This window comes from Diadema antillarum, unplaced genomic scaffold (assembly GCF_040938485.1).
Source record: "Diadema antillarum isolate AM-2024a unplaced genomic scaffold, OU_Dant_1.0 scf00000114, whole genome shotgun sequence".
Lineage (NCBI taxonomy): Eukaryota > Metazoa > Echinodermata > Echinoidea > Diadematoida > Diadematidae > Diadema > Diadema antillarum.
The window spans coordinates 129,299-137,899 of NW_027271003.1; positions in this window are offsets into that span (position 1 = coordinate 129,299).

The window sequence follows — 8,601 nt, forward strand, 5'->3', positions numbered from 1 at the left end:
AAACTTTCCTCACCGAATCATTCTGTCGTTATTCAAGTACAAGTCATTGGTGATTATATACCTAGTTCGATTTATGGAGTCATTGCAAAAGTATCTAATGAAAAGTATGCTTGAGAACTACATCATTGTCATTTATTCTATAACGCTAATAATAGAGTTATTGTTCCGCTATATTGCCTAACAGGTTGTAGTACTCCTACGACGTTTATTCAGCAAATAAGGCACACGAAATTTTGCAAATTTTACACGCTGTTGCCAAAGTCTCTAATCTTCTTTACCACTATTCTCAGACATGAGGTATGCTGATGCTGTATGAATTAGAAACGGAAGCTTCACAAATATTCACCATCTAACAAGGTAAAAGCGAAGTGATGTCTTGCCCACATATCGAATTTGTGATTACATTGATTTTCAAATTTAAGCTCATTGACATTCACTTTTTGACTGTTGACGGAGTCGGACTTCCCCAATATCAACACTTGACAGCCATCTTTAGATGATCTTAGGAGTAAATTTGGTGGTCATATAGCTCAAAAGTGTTGAAAGTTATTAAAAGAACACCACAATACTATGTCGACAGTGCTTACCAGGTGAGATACAAAGAAAGAGCACGAAATTACATTGTAAAATTTGACAATGACCTACAATATTTGACCTTGAACGCTGGCACCCACAAGGTGGTAGAAGTAACTTCGTCCAATCGTACATACATATACAAAGTTTCATTTGGATACCTCAAACAGTATAAAAGGGGAATGAAACCCAAATGTACCCGTGAATTTGAGCAATATCATAAGAACACATAAGTGAACATAGAAAATCGTATGATCCAGTGGAAGTTATGCATTTTTTAACGTTTCAGTGTCACTTTCATGTATGGAAACGTATAAGAAGAAAATATCACGGGATTTCCATAAATTCTGATTCTAAATGAAAAGTACAAATTGCCTCCACTTATTTGTCGTTGCCATAATGTTAAGGGTAATATTAGCCCCCCCCCCCCCCCCTTCTGGAAGAAGTAAATCAAGTGCTCCTTTTGTAATGCTAGAAAGGTGAAACTATGCCTATTTTCTTTACATTTCTTTATATAATTTTCCATGGTTGACGTCAAAGATGTAGCTTTCTCATCTCGTAATGGCGGCACTGAAACTCTAAATATATATGTGATAGCTCTTCAACGGATTTTCCGATATTCCTCAATTTGTCACGATGTGTTCAACTGCTAAAGTAATCTCCCTGCATTAACTTGTCCACTTGTACTTTTCGTTTCATTTCCCTTCGTGATTCAACGTTGCCATAATCGATTACAGACAGATGTACGAACGGAGGGACAACCTGAACAACATAATTTCTCTGGTGACAATTCCTTGTAAAAGTATACAACAAGAAAATTTTAGGCTGGTAAACTATATCAAGACAATTATTGAACAATATTGTTAATGAAATGCCGTAGGTTTTTGTGTTTTTTTTTTTCGTGATAGTTGCCTGTTCAGATCAAGCATTGCAATGTACTTCTGAAGAATGCAGCGAGTGTTTCTGCCTTGTTTGGGATACTCAAAGCCACAGAAGGCCGCAAACATCGTAGCGAAGGAAGACACGATTGAATACAAGAATTCGGGCAGATTTCACAACCATCCAGCCAAATAGTGGTGTCACTAGTGCGCAGCATTCACAGTGAAGATTGTGGGATTTAGTCCTGCCAGGTTCTGAAAGAGATTTTGGCATGAATAAATAATGACTGAATAAAATTTCGAAGGAAATAGGTCATTAACACTATTTTGATGCTTACATAAACTAACAGGTTGCAACTATGACCATTGACCAGAAAATGGAAAATTAAATTGATTGTATAGTATTTGTTGAGATCTACTTTAGTTTTGTAACATATTTTGCTGAGATAATGAGTAATGGCTTTGAAATAGCTACGATATCCAAATGAGAGCAGTAATGATATAATGTAGGACCCACTTTTTATCACGATCGCTGCGTTTTACTTTGTTTTTGGATGCCTCATCCATTTCAAAACCAATTTTCATCAAAATCTTTAGAATTCCTCTTAGAATGGCATACTCTCTATTATTTCATAAGTAGGTTCTTGGTATATCACAAAAAGTTAAAAACCCAAATCCTCACCTCCACCAATACTATACCATCCCTTTAAGTTTTGATATTGGTTTCTAAACAAATCCGGTCGGATAGTTTTATTTCAGCTCTTTGTCATATTAGTAAAACATAATAATGTTGCAAAGAAATATTCCTCTTACATTTCTAGTCACAAAGCAGATGGAATTCCCGTCTCCCATAAAAAGAAAATGCAGCACTTACTTTGTCACAGACGTACAGCATGTCCTCTCCAAGCAGGCGGGAACTAGGAGACAGCATGCAGACATCACTAAGTTAGAGCTGAAAAAAAAAGCAACATAGATGTGGAATAGCCTGAGTAAAGTCATGTTGAAAAGAAAAATGTGGCGAATTTGGACTGAGATGAAAATATATACACACCTTTTTAGGCCTGCATACATTTATGACATAGGGCATATTCACATATTCCCACATTTTTCCTAACCAACTCAAAGTCTTCATAACACAAAATAAAAAAGTAAGACAACATCATATTACATGCAATTTAACATCAGTTTGCTGTATATTTTACACAGTTAGGAAAGGAGTAAGACTTATAGACCTCAGCCATTCACCCGTTGCTGAGCTTGCCACAGATGACGGTCCGGGTGCTGGCCATGGCAATGGGTGTAATGATGCCCGTTATGGTTGACACCTCTAATCCTGTTACCACACACAAAAGAGTGAAAATATAGCCCCCTCTACTTATTCACAACATTGATTTGATTTACTTTAATAATACTGGTTACATAAAAGGAGATTACCCCCCCCCCCAAAAAAAAAAAAAAGAAAAAAAAAGAAAAAAAAAAGGCTATTCAGGGCATTTGAAGATTCTTGCGGGGTAGAGATGCTGCCTGTATATGGGTGACAATCCATCATGGAGTTTTCAAGAAAAAAAAAAAAACTGAGAAGACGTAGAACGCAAAAGGCAAGAATGAATGATCGCAATGATCCACATTAGTAACATATCTTTCGATTATAGATGGTGTCAAAAATTGCACTATAGTCTTATCAAATTTTCCGCAACCCACTAAACGGTGGCTACGTTATAGTAACTGGTAAAACTGCGTTCATGTGTAATGATAAACATTGATATAATATACTTCACGGATATCACATGCTGAAAATCTAGATGAATCAATAACCTGAAAATACATATATTACGGATTAATCCATTAATGAAACTTACATATTCTGTTGAGGAATCACTCTGTCCTTCAGAATTGCATATAAGTTTACGTGATCAGGAGAATGCGCGCAACTTCATCATATTGTATCTTGCTTGAATACCTGAAAATGAAAATCAAGTGTCATGAGTTCAAGGCCACTGCTCATGCGTGTGCAATAATTTTGCAGAAGAGCTAACTTATGTAAATATGACTACATAACTCTCTCCATGGCAGCTTAATGTATAGTTCAATTCTTAAGCACTGCCTTGCTGCATACAGGGTGTACTTAAGTCCACCACTAACACTACCTGACTACAGAGAATTATCCCAGCATAAAAATGAGCGTGCAATGTTTGCCATTATAAGTTTAGTTAGTACACTGGTCTATTTATCCATAAGTTTATCAACAATTATTCATCAACTTTCGTTCCTTTTATTCGTTATTAATCAAGTGTGGTATGGCACGACGCGATGTATTATCCTTGGGGATGTGTGTGTGTGTGTGTGGGGGGGGGGGGAGGAAGCGTAAAGGTTATGTAAAGGATACACTTCCTATATAGGAATATCCGATTCCACGTTTTCTGAACTATGTTGTTTTGTTGTTGGTCGGTAAATATAAAGAATTATTTGAAATTTGTGATGATGTATGTGTTCACTGTATTGTGAGTATAAATTATGCTTGTATAATTGTGTATGTAGTGAAAATTGTATCATTTATAATGTGTACATGTACATGAATATATGTAAGTTTATGCATGTATGTAGATATTCCTATGTGCACACCCATATACCAACAAAAAGAATATCCTAAATGAACAATAAATGAATCTGAAATCTGAAATCGGAAATCGGAATGCCATGACGTCTGTAGCAAGACATTTTATCGTTAAAGCTGATCTAATTCCACAGAATGGTTACGAAACAAAACAAAATAAAACAGAAAAAACATGCATAAAACTAGCCAATTTTAACAGAACTCTAAAATGAACATTTCAATATTACTGCCTTCAAGCCTACATTATAAGACAAGGTTATACAACCAAAAACATGACAGATACGAGAAATTTGATGAAGGGTAATATCGAGAGTAAGGCCTTGGTCGAGAACATGGTGGATATTTCAAATCATGCTTTACGATGATATTTTAACTCACCATTTTCCACGAAGTAAGAATCTGCGGGGTCTTGATATTATGAAGTGGACAAAATAATGTTGAAGTCAGAGTTGCAGTAAGCCGCTACGAAAAGCCTCAGAAGAGCTGATCTGCTGTGGAAATGGAATTTGCGCTGGATGCTCAGCTCAAACACACATGCATGAGCTGTACAATGAGCCATCTGGGAGTCAACTTATGTGCACAGACAAGTTCGCACGACTCAACAATTCATTGAATTCCTAAATCATGTTCAAGAAAAGAATGAACATGCCCACGCCAGGTGACCAAACGACTGGGTCCGTGAATTGTCACTTAAAAGGAAACATCCATTTCATTATTTTGCATCGAATGTATTCTATGGATTAATAGGCGTTTAAAAAAACATTTTCCACTTTTAACACTGTCATTGATATGGGTGATAGTTGTATAGTGTACAATTTTGTTGGAGGTGGTTTAAAACATAAATCAGTTTCATGAAATCCATGATCAATTTCACAGTTAGGTTACAGATGTTGCTCTATTTCCAACCCTCTGTACAAAACTTTCACTTTGCACAGGGGTCAATGGGTGTATATGGGAGTATGTGGATAACACCCTGACAATGGTCCTGAACAATAGCCAGGGTTTAAATGGTTCATTATTTATTCATGAGAAATTCCACTATCACAGCTAGTCTTTATTCATTCTAAAATGTGGTGTTTGCAAGCACATGGAAACATGTGCTTACATTTTTCATGTGCATGCATTTTACCCTTAGGCTTTACCGTGCATGAATCCATGAAAAAAAGGAAAAAAAATCAACCCTTAAAAATACATCGTGTAGTTTGCATCCTTATATATCCGCGATTTTGCTCTCTAAATGATTTTATTTTATCATTTCATTTATTTTCACTTAATAAAATATGTATACATAAAATTTGACAATGGTATGACAAGTATAACATGACAATGTGACAAACAAACAAACAAAGCAAACAAACAGCAAAAGATATCAAGTGAAGGGTGAGTGAGAAGGCAATTGGCCTTATTCAAAACTAATCCCGGAAAAGTAAATATGTGACTCTGCACCTCAAAACAAACAAAAAGTCGCCAGACATGAATTTTTAGTTACGACCATATTCTGAAAGAGCAGACTTTAAGCTTTAAAATGATGTATAACTCAAATCAAATGGACTCTCCTAACCTATCTAAATATTGGAAAGAAAGCACAAACTCAGGAAAAGTGTGAACTGAAAAAAGAGGCTCTGAAGTACAGTGTCTATTCAAGCGCTTAATCTTTACCAAACCGTGCTGGCTGTGCGATGAATGGGACAAAAAACAGGAAGCAATCCACCAGAGTAACAACAATGGAGGGATTATTAGATTAAACTGAAATTAAGCATGCCTCATTAACACATTCTGTCCATAATTAATGCGAACTTTCAAAGCAGTAGCCCTATCCTTTCAAAAGTTATTAGAGTTGAAAGTGAAGAGTGTGGACAAGGTTTTTCAGAAATGAAAAAGGGATTCTAAAGACACACATAATCACACTATTCTACAAAAAAATGTTCGAGATAAACTGCTAAAAAAAACACACTTTCCTGCCCGTTTTATGATACCAAATTTTAACATAATGTAAAAGAAGACCGGCTCTTTCAGAAAATATGAAAAAGTCAAGTTCGGCTAGGTTGACCCATTTCACTTATTTTCAGTCCTCACGCAAAATCAGTGTGTGCGACTTTATGTTCGTTTTGAGGTGCACAGTCACATATATTGTATATACAGAGAAAAACATTGGCACACACACACACACACACACACACTCACACATACACACACACGCATACACAGACAAAAACATGGACCAGCGCACATTAACAATACGCAAGATGTCATTTTCACAAACACACCCTATCTTGCTAGTCTCTTATAAATTCGTAAAATGATATTGGTAACTTCCAGAAAACCTTTCAAGTAAAATACGCTTGAAAGCTTTCTTAAAACTTTGTACCGTTTTCTTACATTTCACATCAGAGTGGATGGAATTCCAGGTTTGAGGGCCTTTAAAAATATTGACTTTTTTTTTTTTTTTTTTTGGCTGTCCCGAGATCGAGTCGCAACGAAAATCTTTAGCGTGTAGTAGGGTTTGACTCCATCATCGCACAGTAAGCATGCAGGGAATGCTGTGACATATTCCATTTTGATTGGTGATCAATACCAGACGAGCAGTCAGGTATTCTTCATTAGCTTGTTCGCAGACCCTTTCATCAAAGACTCAACTTCATTTAAAAATGCTCCGATGAATGATTATGAAATTATGGGAGAACATCAAGTTTTATGATGTCTTAAAAAAGAAACATGTACATAGTAGCACCACGACGGTATGCAATATTGTATTCAAGTGTCGATCAACACCATGTAGGTCTTTCTTTGAGACTATTTATGGGCTCAATATTGCACCTTAGCAAGAATGAACCACAAACAGGAAGACATGTCTTTGTAATGGTAATTACGTTTCGACATCCCAACCAATAAGAGATAGTTTAGGTGAATGTTAAAGACACGGGGATACACGAATAGAAATTGCGCAAAAAAAAAATGAAATAAAACGAACATTATTCTAATAGGCATGCCTGGGCAGTAATCTGATGTATCTATTGATAAAGAATTCTATTTGAAGATTCATATCAGTTTTGCTTTGTCAGAATCATGAGGAAAAGTGATAAAATAAACTGGCTATCCAGGGTACAGTTTAAACGCTTTCACATGAAACAGCTCTGATTAAGATTAACACTTTTGCACAATAATATTTCTGTTCAGAATTGACTTTTGCTTTATATGTTTTTATCTTAAAGTATAGGATTTCATTTCATTTAATAGATAAACAAGCAAAATATAGCCAAATTTATGTTAACAGTCCAAAATGAATCTTCAGATTGCTCAGCGAGACGGCGGCATCGAATCCCAATCAGCGAAGGCACAAAAGCACCTGTGGAATTGTTTTGTACATCAATAGAAATCTGACAACTATTTGAATAATTACAGCCAGTTGGAACTTCATCTGTTAAACCTCCTAGGTTATGTGTACAATGTGATTGGTCAATACCAGACAAGCAATCAGGTATTCTACATTAGTTTTTTTTTTTTAGTAGACCCCTTTCATCATGGACTCAACTTAATGTGAAAATATACTCTCGATGAATGATTATAGAATATGAAAGAAAATTAAGTTTCCTGATATCAAAAAATATATGTTCATAATATCAGCACAAGGATATGTAATATTGCATTTTAGTGTCGAGCAACACCATAGGAGGTCTTTGTTTTGAGATTAGTTTGGGGCGCAATATTGCACCGTCAATGACCGTGGCAAGATCGAACCCCAAATGAATTATAAGAAGCAAAGTTCCACCATTTTTGCAAATCGTGTAATTTGCACTCATTTCCGCGACTTCGAACCCTTTTAGCTCCCTTATTGAACCTTTTTTTCTTAGTGTGTAGGCTCATAGTTATAGTTTATACATAAAATTTTGAAAGTTTCCAGCTCTTAAATTCCAACGGAAATACATCCTAGTCTCAAATCCCGCTTAGTAGGTTTTAATTCTGAAGTTATTTAACCAGAAGTAACATCAAATAACATCATGTTTTAAACTCAATAAGAGAAACATTAAAATTTTAGTATTTTCTCTCTGTACACAATGAAGGGAAAACTTGGAGGTGATAAATCAGCTCACTTATTTGCTCATTTATATCAACTGTACAAGAGCTGTTTTGGAGAAATTAGCCAAACTTCACAATTTCATAACTTTCCCCATTTTATCCGATGTTGATCAAATTTTCACTGTTGTATTATATCCGAAAGGCTTTATAATTTCTCATCAGGCGAACTTTATAACTGGACTTGCATTAATCTTTAAATCTCGGAATCTGGCTCGTTGAAGTGAGCTACAATCCTGACAGTCAATCATGTGGTCTTGTGCGATTAAATTAACCAACAATCATCAGGCAGCTTGTAAGAAATAATCTAGACCTTAGAATGGCGGATATTTCATTCAAGATGGTTGTCCCTACGTAATTGAAGTAAGAGGTAGAAATACCAACCTTTTAAGAAAGCTGTTTCTAAGGGAAGAGGGTGACATAATTCAATGGCAAACTTGAGTGTTTAACTGAGGTGCTATG